This window comes from Anser anser (assembly GCF_964211835.1).
Source record: "Anser anser genome assembly, chromosome: 16".
Taxonomy (NCBI): domain Eukaryota; kingdom Metazoa; phylum Chordata; class Aves; order Anseriformes; family Anatidae; genus Anser; species Anser anser.
The window spans coordinates 13,682,078-13,695,695 of record NC_139737.1 but is presented as its reverse complement, the minus strand read 5'-3'; the positions used below and the strand labels follow the sequence as shown (position 1 = coordinate 13,695,695).

Sequence of the window (13,618 nt, the reverse complement as noted above, 5' to 3'; positions counted from 1 at the left end):
TTTTCCATATTTGTGGTAAGATTGCTCACAGAATCCTCTAATACACCTGAAACATTGAATGCTGCGTGTCCCTCGCGTGGTAGGAGATGAAATGGAGGTTTCATTTACATGACAATGCTCTGGAAACATTGCTCCAACTGATGAACAGGCCGTACAGTCAGGGAAAACAAGTGATTCAGACTACAGGATCCAGCAGAAGCAAATCTCCACAGAGCTGAGAAGCATCTAATGGAGGAGTCCTGCCAGACCTGCAGGGAGCACAGTGAATGGCAAGATAAAATAAGAATTTCAGTCCACACACATTTAAAAAGAACTAAATAGGAGGTTCATGTAATGCTTTCTGTCTAGAGCAGACCAGGCAATAAAATTTCATTTCTAGAAAAGAAGAAAAGTGCTTCCCTGGAGTGACATATGCTTGTATATTTTAGGGTGAAAATTCAGATGCTGTTGTAAATGCATCAGCCCAAAACGTAACATGATTTATAATATTTTCTTTAAAATTGAATTCTTTTGCAAACACAAATATCCACAGTGTTTTAAATCCCAATGCTAACTATTTCTGTGTATGAACCAGAAAGTACAAGTGGCTGGTGCAGGACATGAAGTTGGCCAAAGAAACCTTACCGAGAAAGCTGCAGCTCCTCAAAGCCACTGCCCGCTTGGTCCGTGCAAAGGAGTTTGCCACACCTCGTGCAACGTCTGTGCTCACGCAGCTCTCTGCTTGCACACCCCGCCCCAGTGCAGCCACTGTGCACTGAGCAATTCATGCACAGACCCAAGCACGGGCACGTCAGAGCAAGCATCCTGCTTTGCTCTCCTCCTGAAACAGACAGACAGCTCCTGATACCTGCTAAGAAGAGCTAAACAGTCATCACGTGCTGTCAAAAATGAATGATGTGCAGAAAGCAAGGAGCACAGAGGGAAGTACATTAAGAGCCCACCGTACCTCAGGACTGGCCTGTCATGTTCTACTAACATCCAAGCTTTTGAAATTCCTGTCTTCATGGCTTAATTCTGATTTGCACAAAATATTCCTTTTTGCATGTCAAGAACAGTGTAAAGGAGCTTGAATGTAAATGATAATAAATCCCTCAGGTCTACAATTTCTGCAGTGCTGCCAAATGTACCATTTTATGATGGGTTCCAAGGTATTTGCTCTTTCATTTGAAGAGCTTGCAGTTAGTACCATGTAAGGAGTTCAGCTTTTGTTTTTATTGAGAGGACAGAGCTGAACTGGCCCCTACTTGTTGAATTTTACTATGTTAAATTTTACTATGTAATTTTACTATGTTAAATTTTCCTAAGAGAAGTTAGATTTCCATTGAATCTTATTTTGCCCAGGAAATATCTTCTTCTAGAAGACTGTCATCATTTCCACAAGAAACCAAAATATGATTTTTACAAAGAGTCCACCTTTGAGTGAAGGCTTTACGAAAACGGGGAAATATTTTATTTTTCTCACAACAGTTTCAACATGAAAAAACCCTGAGTGCATGCTTGCTTTCTTTCCTATAAACACGAAATTCTTAATAAACACACATATATACGTGAGGTTTTTATAACTATAAGATGCATTTTTAAAAGCCTAAGTCCATTGCTTGTTTAATCTCATTATTTCTAAGCCAGATAGTTAGCAAGTACAAGCATGTAACAAACACATTTACTTTCGACAAAACTGGCCCAATTCTTTCCTTGTTGTCCCAGATCAGGAACAACTCATCTATTGTCAGGGTAGCAATTCTGCTGTAAAACTGATGTCTCTGAAAAACAAATTAGGCCCATACTTTTTAAGTTAACATTCCATTATTTTTTAAAATGAATTCTGCATATTTTCTCGAACCACATAAATTAACAACTGTTTAGGTTATCTTTGCAGCTGAGATTCCTCGCTGCTCCCTTTATAAATCTAGCCCAGGAAAACTGAAATGCTAACACGTTTCTTGGATTGGGTCTGTCATTCCTCTCTAGCTCCTCGCACTTTTACAATTCACAAGGTCATGAGTACAAAATGTGCTTGTTAACTTACACAAGAATAAAGCTGTCAGATGGGCTGAAGCCTCCTTGCGTACCAGTTTAGTGAAATATGATTATCCAAGCTGTAAAATGGATAAACCTATTAAATTAATAAATCTGCTGCCCCGTAGCCTACCACTGATGTCATTGCCTTACCTACAAGGCACCCCTTCTTAAATTAATACTTGATAAAGGAATAAATCTTTTAAAGACATACACTAAAGCTTTGCATTGAAGAGTTATCTTTCGTGTTACAAACTGTAAGTATTTTTTACTGCAATGGACATGAGACAAAATGAATTCCAGAAAAAAAAAAAAAGAAATCTTAAAAAATATTATCTTGTTAACACTGTGGGATGCTTCTTATCTGTACACAACTAATCACTTCCCTCTTTCTTTTTCTTTTATTATTATTCTTATGTGTGACTGAATTTTAGTGGCCATGAAAGTGAAGGATAATTAGCAGAGTTGTGGACAGAGTGGAAGGGCAGTGCCTTATCACAGACAGACCGGGTCAGATACATGTGGGCAAAAGAAATCATGATTCGTTTATTTCAGCTGCTTTGATTTATTACTCTGAAGGTCCAACAATGAAGTTGCACATCAGGGGAGAGAGAAGGGAAAAGATTTTCAAAGCACTCTTCCTTCGTGACTTCTTAGAAAGCCTTTAGCATATTGTGTTTGCTAGAGTACAACATCACTGTTCCTTATTATTAATAACCATGTATTACATAGACAACCTCGCAGAAACCAGAAACACACTCTGCAAGGCACTGACCGAATAAACAGCAAGACGAAACTCTCTGCCCTCAAGATCTTACAGTCTAAAATATTTAATTTTTAAAAAGTGTAAGGGAAATAAGCACAGACAAGTGAAACGATTTGCCTTAAGATAACATAGCAAACAAGCTGCAAAAATATGAAACAGAAAACAGATTCCCTAGATCCCAACCAGTGCCCACAGATTACACTTCAATAATGTTAAAAATGAGATAAAAATAAAATCCCAGCTCATCCAAAGGCATCCAACAATGTGCTCAAAACTCAGAAGTGAATTTGTAAAAGGAAACAGGAAATGAAAACTAAAGAGGGTTGACATGATTACGGGGTGTTAATAAGAAAAGACATAAGCCAGGGGCCTTGATGTACAACTAGACAACAAGAGGTTACATTTGGAGTCAGGGCTATGCTAATTTGCAAACTTGGGTCCATTTCATTAAGTGAGCTGAGAGACAGGCTGTCTCAGTCCAGCAGAGAGGGATCTCATTATCCATGTAGGGAGCAAGAGATAAGAATCTTTTAATAATTGCTGGGATTTTTTTTTATGATGATATGGAATGCCAATTTATGCCTCTCCACTCAACGTGGATAAAAACCAGCCTCCTTCACAGTTCAAACAGCCCCTCCTGGCCACGGCCATTAGGGCAGAGAGGGAAAGCAGAGACTAATATGCTGGCCTGGGAGACCACTGCTACAAAACTCCATTAAATGCACTTCTGAGTGGGAACATTTTTGTTTACAGTGGATGGAAAATTTTGCCTATCTTTCTTTACTTAGTGATTAAGAGGCACGGCTGTAGGATTTAGGGCACAACCCAAAACTCAGTACAGCCAACGGACAGAACTCCTACAGACAAGTAGTCTTTGGATAAATCTTTTATTCATTTCTTCTTAAGGAAGGGTCCTGAACTGACACCTTTGGAAAAGGCTAAGGAACATGCATTACAGTGGCAAAAGGACTGTTTGCACTCCCTTCCCCTTGTCCCTCTCTCCAAAACACATCCACTGCAGCTTCCAGAGCAGAGCAGCTTTCTAGAAGCCAGAGGTCTGTATATCGTGTCTTTCCCTGCAATAAGTATCCCACTATTCCACTTCAGGCTAAGCATAGCACAGGTTTTGTGACAGGGACGAGTTTAGTCTGCAAGGGACTAATTCTGAGGGACTTGCATTCTTTCCTATGACATTAGCAACCAAACAGTTCCAGCTGCCACTCAAAGCACTGGCATAGAAGAGCAGGTATAGAGTCAGACAAGGTCTCGTGCTCTTGTTTTACTGCTGAATACTTGCAGAAGGCTGAGACGCAGGCCCAATAGCTTATCAAAATCACACTAATAGCGCTAAACTTTTGAGAGCCAAGTTTTCCTTCTGCCCAAACTCCTGCTGCAAAGGAAGGAGGAAGCAAAACTCACCAGAGCCAAATCTGCTCTCAGTTACGTGAAGTCACTGGGCTGGACTGCACATTAGTGTTGGAAAACACTGTCCAGGGAACTCCGAAGCTGTGCTTATCTCTAGAGCTAGCTGCAGGATTTGCTTTTATGCATCGGGTCAGCGTAAGGACTATGTACAACTTATCTAGCTTCTGAGCAAGACCAAAATTATAAGGCTCCCTTCAGCTGACCTTGTCTCTTTTCCCAGTTCACAGTTGTTCATGAATAATCTTTAATTTTCCATACGTTCATTTCTATTGAAAATTATTTGTCAAATAGCTTTTGTGAAAGGCACAATCAGTCTTTACTTTGCAGGTAAGACCATGAGGCTTCCTACTGGAAACAGGGCTTGCTTTTCTGAAAAGTCATGTTCTGGCTCCTTGATCAGATGGCAACAACATGGGAATCAGCTACATGGACACAGTTGCCCCCCTGCAATTACAAAAGTGCTTTCTCTGAACATTTTCTGATATTTACTTTTAGGGAAAAAAAATCAGTCTCCATTAATATTCCTGCCCACAAACCCCTTCCCTGGAGTATTCCTGGGATGTGAGGTCCAGGTGCCTGGCAGCAGAGCTGTGAGCAGGCAGTGATGTTTGCTGCCATGCAGAAACTGCCCAAAAACGTGACTCGGGGGAAAGCCCCCTGGGTCAGGAGAGGGAACAACTGGCAGGAAGGAATCGCAGAGAAAAGCAGGTATGCTCACAAGGACGAGGCTGACAAAAAAGAAAGAGAAGAGAAACAGAGGGCAGGAGCAGCTATGAAGGGGGTACGTTCTCCCTAGGGCCTGTGTAACGACACTGGGACAGCTCTCGACAAATGCTGAGTGACCAGGAAGTGTCCCATCCTGACTGGAGATCGGTGCTGCTGTGGCACAACCCCTGCTCTTCCTGGTAGCACACTGCTGGAAGAAAAGAGCCAAAGGGTTTACAGGCACCCCCTCGCACATCCATAACGAACCAGGGCCAGGTACACCTGCGTTCTGCAGACCAGTCCCATGCAGTCGCTGTTCCTTGAAAAAAGCGGTGCCTGTATCAAGGGGTGAGAGCCTCATTCAATGCAAGCTACTTTTATGGCTGTTGCAAAAGGCGTTTCTCTTCAGAGGCAGTTGTTTCTGTGAAAAAGGCGATAAACGAAACAGAGAGGGTGGCAGAGAAGGCTCGGATGAGCCAGGTCCCAGGAGAAACCCCGAGACATGTAAACTGGGAGCAGAGCACGGGCTGCTGCTGGTCAGGTGCCAGGCGGGCACCTCCAGGAATTAACCATGTGCTTGTTCTTAACCTTGCAAGGACAGAGCTTTACGTTGTCCTCCTGGCAAAGCTCTGACAGAAATTACAGTCTCAATTCCCCGCTCTTTCCTTCCCCTCCACCACCACCTCCACTATCCGATCCCTCAGAGAGATGAAGAAATACGAACAAAGGCCGCAGTAGATCATGTCAAGCCAATATTAAATGCCTCTAATGGAGCTTCGATGAGACCAGCCTTCTTAAATGTCTGGATGTTGCCTGCAGACGCCCAGGGACACTGCAACTGAAAGTCCCGATCGCTGGGGAGGAAGGGTCAAATACCAACTCTGTGCTTACAAAATTCCTCAAGGTCTTGATATCTTCAGCCCTATCCCAATAAAGCGACGCTTGCAGACCTCTCTCATTAACAACTTTTAACTATACAGTAAGCAAGGGCATTAATGAAAACAGAAGAGCTTTGCTTAGTGATCAGATGCCACTTGCGGTTCCCTTACTCCAAACTTCAAACCGGAGCTGAAGTACCCAAATAGCATTGTTTCAGGCTTTGACCACAATTCAGTCAATGTTCAGCAAGTCAACAGTAAATTTCATCACTTCTGTAGCTTTGGGCTCCAGACATCTATGCAACTGCTATATTACATCAGATTTCATCCCAAACAGCAGTGGGAATGACTTATGTCAGCCTTCACTTTTAAAAGTTTCTGTCTCCCAGTCCTCATAACTAAGCTTTTTCCAAGCTTTACCTTCTAATCAGAGACCTCCTAATGTTAAAACACATGTTGATCTCTTCTACTGGATAAACGATGTCCACTAGGGGCTTGTATGAGACCACTAAACTTATTTTTGCTTTTGAATTAAAAAGTCACCAAATTTTAGCTTAGGTATTGAAAGACAGAAAACTGAACTTAAAAATCTGACACTCCTGAAGCTGCATGCTGCTTGCTTTCCTCTGCTCTCTTCTTCCTCCTGTCCAGAGGTTCCTGTTGTCAAGTTGGGAAACAAATATCCAAGCTACCTCTGAATTTATTTGCGGAGTACTGAGAAAAAAAGTTCAGCTGTAATACCATTAGGATTTGGCAGGGTAATAGGCTCCAGATTTTTCAAAACCCATTTTCTATTAAAAGGAGATCTCTCTCTCCTCTCTCTCTGTGCTTATTTCTCCTAATCATAATATGAATTTAAGGTACTGTAAAATTAATAGAACACCGACGCTAGAGACTGACGTCTCCAACACAGGCAGACAGACAGCCTGTCCCTGCCAGTGCCCTCCAGCTGCGACCCTAACTGTATGCCTGATAACAACTGGTTTACCTCTAGGCAAACTCATTTATTGACCCTTTAAGAGGGATGTTAAAAGACCAATTGAAACTAATAATGTGTAATACTTTATGCGAGCTGGATCCTTGACCATACAGAGCAGATTTTAAATTACTCACTTCATTACATGCAAAATTTCACGAAAAGCTGTGGAAAATTCAACTTTTGATGATATGATGATATGTATACAAGGGAATTTGCTAGTGCAAATACTTTAAAGCCACCTCTAGCCTATGTTGAGTTGGGTCTGGTCTGATGTCATGTTTTAAGAGGCTTTTAGTAAAAACGAGTAGTAAAACCAATCTTCAGCATCCCTTTTTCTTGGTACCAAGGGCCAAGGAGCATCAGGACAAGCCTTTGGCCTGCTGCCCGTGTCTGGAGACCTTGCAGCCCACTGCCCCACCACCTCGAGATTTTGCAAAGGATTTTGGACTCCTTCCATGTGCAAGTTCTCACCCCAGCTGTTAATTTGGCAATGACAGCCCCAGGGGGCCTGGGCAGGAAAGCTGTAGCCATGGCTGGGTGTTTATCAGGGAGGATTTCTTCCCTCTGGCTTGCCTGTATTGTGCATCCAGATCCACTTAGGAAAAAATCCTGTTTTCTCTGTCCTCATTTCACAAATAGGTGTGGTTGTAGCTCTAGGCAGTGGCTGTATGTTTATGAATAGTAGAGAAAGAGGAGACAGAAAAGGAGGCTTCTGTTACCAGCTCCTGAAGACGGTTACCCTGAACCAAAATATTACCTCCAGACACATACCATTGATACGTGCAAGTAAAACAGATTTATGTACATACTCATATTTGCTCAAGTGTAGGATATGATATAATTATAGCCAATTAAATGCTGTTTTTTTTCCTAAGATACTGTTTAAAAATCAAGTTATTATCTGTTCATCAGACTGTCAGTAAACACAACTCTTTCACATACAACACGTTTAACTTCTGCTCAGGTGACTTTACTCACATGCAGACCTTGTGTTAATTAATTATAACTCTATCAGTTCAGAACCTCGGCAAACAAACAAAAAGGTAACAATTGAGAGAAGGATCCTTTACCCATTTAAGACTAGGTCATGAGGGTTTTTTGTTTGTTTTTACTAACTACCTTTATATTCATATACATCTAGAGCTGGCTATGGGGTCACTAAGTCTCCAGCCCTGGTAATGCTCACTCATGTCCACACCTTGAGGCAAAGGGAGAGATCATATTCAGTAGGTTCAAGTTTTGCTTTGCTATGTGTACATTGAAACCTGGTTACTATTCTTGCACTTTACAGACACAAACATATATACATGCTCATTTCGGTTCATAACCATACTTAATTTTACCTGCGTATACATACTCACATGTCCAATACAAGCAAGTCCTGGGTCTGCAGCCTGGCTGATTACAGTTTGGTTGGTTATGTTAGCTCTGGCTCAGTTTCCAGAAGTTATGTCGACATTTTTTTCTTGCATCAGGCAGCTCTTTCAGAGGCAGCTAGTGTTGCAGTCCTACATGAATCACGATGTATTGCTTGGGTCCAGAAATGTCAAAATGCTCAAGTGGCCTGGTGGTAAGTGCGTTTTGTGGTGTTGAAGGCAATGGTACCGCTGAAAATCCCGTGCGCAAAGCTAAAAAGCGGTTTTCGCCCCTCTACAACCTGCTTTGTGCCTCAACAACTACCAGTTAGTCCCATTTTAATCCTTCACAAACAGCTTCTGTCTTTATCCTAAATAAGTCACAGAGTTTAAACAATGTTATTTAACCTCCTGTGCCCTCTCCCCATATTTCTACTAGTGCCAAACGCACGTTAGCTCATTCCAAAAAGCCACACGCTACCCAACCAATGCTGCCTAAGGAAAGCATTCATGAGTGTTTATGGGGCAGCTGAAGTGTAATGATTTAGTAGATGTTTATAAATGTTTATACTGTACAGATTAACATTCCCCAGGGGGCCTGTAATGAAGAGAGTGCTCCAACTGGAATCAAACCAGCCAGCCTGGGCTGAATGAGCATGAATGAATCCTGCTGGCCTACCCTCACTAGTTGTTTACTTAGTTTGAACGGATTTCCTCTGCCCGTGCTCCTTCAGCATTTTGTTTGGGAGAGGCAGAAGAAGAGTCTGGTCTCAGAATGAGCACAGTTTGGAAACAAGCTAGAAAATCCAGCCCAGCACTTGGAGCACAGTAATTACTCACAAATTGTGCTAGACAAAAGAACAAAGAGCCCAACCCACCTGCTTTGGAAGTGAAGGCTGAAATTCCCATTGACTTCAAAGACAGATAGGTCTCAATCTTAGAACACAGTTTTCAAACATCATGCCCAACACGGAAAATCATGTTGAAGCAACCAAGTCCTGCTATTGGCTAGGAATAAATCCATAGTCATGTACTAAGATCAGGGTCTTGGAATTTACAGCCTAGAAATGTCACGTTAGGTCACTATATTTGAAAAACAGGACTTGCACTATTCAGTGATGCTGTGCTGGAGGTTAGCAGCAATGGCTTGTGAGTTGCATTTTTTTAATTTTTTTTTTTTTTTAAGAAAACACCCTGGAGAGCAGTGGTACACAGCTTCACTGAACACCTAGCTGAAGGTGATAGACATCTTTCACTCAGATTAAGTGAGGGAACAATTTCAATTTGTTCAATGATGGCTCAAAGATGAAAAGTATTTGCTAGCGGTACCAGGATGCATAGAACTATTCAAGAAAAAATGCAATGCGTTTCAGATTGTCACGGGTTTAACAACATCAATACCAAACCCAGGAAAGTAAGGCTGGGTGCTGGTGGATGAAGCTGTGCCTGCCTCGATGGCTCAGAAGCAATGAGCAAGCAGTTTTTAAAAGATGCTAAGAACGACCCTAGGAAGCATAAAAGAGAGTTCATTTCTTTGGGGCATGGTGCCAAGTTGAAAAAAAAAAAATCAGCCTGTGAAATCACATGTCAGGAAACAAACCTCTCTGGATTTCTGCTGTGGTCAGAAGAGTAAGACTTTTTATATATGACACACACATATATTCAGAATATGAATCATCACAAAGGAGCCAGGAAAGGGTAGGAAGAAAATAGGATCATGGCAGGGCCAAAGGATCATAGCCAGCACCGGCCCAGGGAGGTGGCCAGAAATACCAAGCAGTGTGAACTGTATCTTCAAGGGAGGACCACCACTGCCAGGAGATTTCTGCACACTGAGGGCCCACATTCTTCCTGGTGCCATACTCCTTTGCAGATGTGAGAAGATTCCTCACTTGCCCCAGAAGTATTCTAATTCTGCCCCTGATAGCTACACGCCTGCAAAGGACAAACAGTAGCACCACTCATTACAGGTGTTGTCAAAATAAAATAATAAATAAGCTTTGCAAACTCTTAAACCGCAGCACTGGAAAGCTGCCCCATTGAAAACTTCTGCCGTGATCCTGCAGCCTCTCTAACGGATCACACAGATGCAGAGGGCTCAGTACATAAAAACATTTGTTCCAGTGGGCTTCCGAGATGCTTTTAAAGGTTCAAAAATAAGCTTGCTCTGAATCTTGGATGGAGATGCTGGACAAAGGCAATTTTGTCTGCAGTGGTTTATTTGCCCGTCTCACAAAGCTGTCTGAGCTAGTTACAGTGTTTGGCAAACACTCCTGGTACAAGTTCTGCAGAGTAACCCCACCTGGGTCTTTAGGCAGTGGAAAAGACAGATATTTGAAATCTTCTAGAGCACTGTAACCATCAGGTAATTAGCTGTAGCAGACTTACAAAGTAGGAAAGGCTCCTGAGAGCTCTGAAATGAAAGCACAAAATGCCTCCTGGAACTAATTTTAGAGTGGCTGAAGTATTTAATCCTGCAAATTATTGCCAGTGAGGAAACATCAAGGTACTGCTGGCTGTTAATAGTGGCAAACCAGCAGGAATGGTTCACCCTAAGCTGCCTCCTGCTGATGGCTAAGCAATCAGACATGCTTTACATCACTCACAAAGGACAGGGTGCAGGGGCAGCTATGTTTTGTTCCCAGTGACTTGCAAAGAGGCCTGGAATTGTTCCTCCTCTCTGCATCTGCTAAGGATCCTTTATCAGCAAAGCCAGGGTAGCCCCGCTTTGCAAATTGTGGAGAATAAGGAAGAGGAGAATAAACTCTGGGGGTGCTGAGAGCACCCCAGCACTGCAGTGATGCTAAACCCCGGTTCCACAAATGCTCTCCATCCTTCAGAGGACAGGGAAGGGTTTGTAGAGGTGACGGGCAGGGGCAGAGTGTTTTACTGTTTCATTTGAAAAGATGCTTTTGTAAGTCTTGATCTGCTAATAAGTCCTCATTAATGAGGTTTTGGAGATTGGATTTCTCCTTTCACCCCTCTAGGAGTTTCAGACTCTCCACATGTGAAATGGGGAAGGTAAATGTTAACCTTGTGGGGCCTGCTTTTAGGAAAAGGGAATGGCAGATATGGGACTAAAACCAAACTTCCTAGGTTCTTAAAACCAATCTGCTCTTACGCAGATCTTCAGACCTGAAATCCCCTCGTTTATTTTGATCAGACACCACACCACGTGAGGGAACTAGGGAACTCCATGTTTCTTCCCACTGGGAAGCCACTCAACAATCCTGTTGCTGTTCTGGTTAAAAAATTTCATTTAATCTCCAGCCTGAATTTATTTATAGCTAATTAATACCCATTTGTTCTTGTGCCAAAATATTCCTTTATCTTTAATAAGTAGTCTGTCTAGCTCTGAGAAAGCTATATACTTGGATTGCTACAGAACCTAGGAATTTCCTCTTCCACAAGCTGTAGGAAAAAGTGTTAATATAAGAATATGCTGTAATACCCCATGCAAATTTTTCAGGAGCCCATCCAGGTACGTGTAAGAATCTATGTACTAATTTCAAAACCATTTCCAATACCATTTTTCCCAGCTAGAAGTCTTTTCGCATCTTTTAAAAACAAAGGAGAGACAGCAAGCTGAAATTTAACCTTTTCCTGAGAACTGTTTTCCAAATAAGTTTTAAAGTCTCATCCTCTCCAAAACCCACCAGATACCAAGAAGCATCTCATCTACAAACGTAAGGATTAAGATCCTGCACATTTTTTTGAACAACAAGCACTTTGGAACCCAGGTTTTGTTTCTTTTCAGACACAGGTTTCCTTTTCCACATGAACCATTTATACATTTGCAAAAACAAGTGAGTGAAAGTTAGAAAATGTCAGAACAAAAGCAAACCATTAAACCTTATACATCTGCATTATGATTCACCCTTTAAGTATAGGCTCATGCCTTATTTTCCACCAGATTCTACCTCAGGATGGACAGTGCTCACTTAATAGGCAGATATTCAATATCTTGTTACAGTGTCATTATACAGCATGTGGCTTGAGGCCTTACTTACCACATAGTATTCAAAACCTACTTGGAAGACACAGTTGCTAATTTTTTCATGAGTTCTTCTAGAGCTCTTATCAGTATGGTATATGAGTGCTTCAGAAATGTTAATTTCTTTTAACAACATCCCGTAAGACGAGAAGATATTATTATTCCTGTTTAACAGATGGGAAACAAACACAAAGAGATTCAGGTCAAAACATTCTGCTAGCACTGAGTACCCAAACTGAGATGTCTGAAAACTGATTTCTCAGAATGCTCAACGTACAGCATCATATGCCAGGAGAAATACTGGTAGCAATGTACTCTGCAAATGGGAACACAGAAAAGAAAGGAAAATTAACAGCCAATTGTGAAGTTTAGTTTAAATTGTCTTCTCTCACACTGGAGAAGAGTTTTACACTCTTCAGACGCCTTGCCCATGAAACTACCCATTTCTTTTCATTCTTTGCCTTTTACTACACATCTCCCAGCTCTTGTACCAAAACCAGACAGAGCCCATCAGACACCAACTTCTCCCTCTACCCAGCCATCACTCATCTCCTGCTCAGCTCCACCTTCTACACAGAATGAGACCAGGGTCCTGCACTAAATAGAGCACCTGCTCAAAGACTATACAAAACACGTGTACAAGGGAAGCCAAATAAATATTATATGTGAAAGCCTACTTTCATAATTTCCCGACATCCTTTTCTAAATAATAAGCTATTCAAGAACACTATCTCCATTATATACACATATATATTAAAATGCATATATATACACCATATATATTAATATATACACATAATATGCATGATATAAGCATTATTAAATATATGTAACAATATAAACTTATATATATTTATATTCTTGATCCTTATTCATATTGTCTGAAATGTTCCAAAAATTGAAAAAAGGTTGGGAAATAAAATGTATAACCTGGCATAGAATACTAAACCCAAAAACTAAATTTAAGTTTTCAAGCTGCAATTAGAGGTGATCACAATCTGGCCACAGGTTTCAGTTTAGCCTTTTGCCTGTGTCTTTCTGTTTCAGGGAATCAGGATATATGTGCTTAGCTGAATCAGGTTCACAGTAATTTTGTAAAGTTCAGTGCTGAAGGAATACATAGAGGCAGAACTCCGAATTTCCAGTGTGCAGGAAATTCAGTTATTTCATAATTTCATTCTGTTCTGAATTGGGAGAACACCTATTCCTCTCTTGCCTCAAACTTTCAAATTTCCTTTGAAATTTTATTTGTGTGGGGTTTAAATTATTCTAAATAAATCAACCAGAGCTAATGCCAACATGGAAAATTTCAGTCTGAGTGTTTATAGTTTGACAGAGTTACAAGGAAGTAAAGAAGCCTGGAAAGTTTCAAGCAACCTTAGATATAGGTACAGCCACATCACCAGCCACTTCTAAAATATTACTGTAGCGGAATATACATATATATTAATGTAATGTATATATAATTATGTATTAACAAACCAAGTAAATACGTGCTGT

At 41.2% G+C, this 13,618-nt stretch overlaps 1 protein-coding gene across 1 annotated transcript in view; it reads right to left on the bottom strand.

Moving 5' to 3' along the window:
• The window catches only part of LOC310882590 (uncharacterized protein), a 343,849-nt gene that overhangs the window by 57,259 nt on the left and 272,972 nt on the right, over window positions 1-13,618 (bottom strand). The window contains exon 32 of the mRNA XM_083801528.1: window positions 109-12,282. The gene's annotated coding sequence lies outside the window, so the exon portion shown is untranslated. The remainder of the gene's footprint in view (window positions 1-108; window positions 12,283-13,618) is intronic.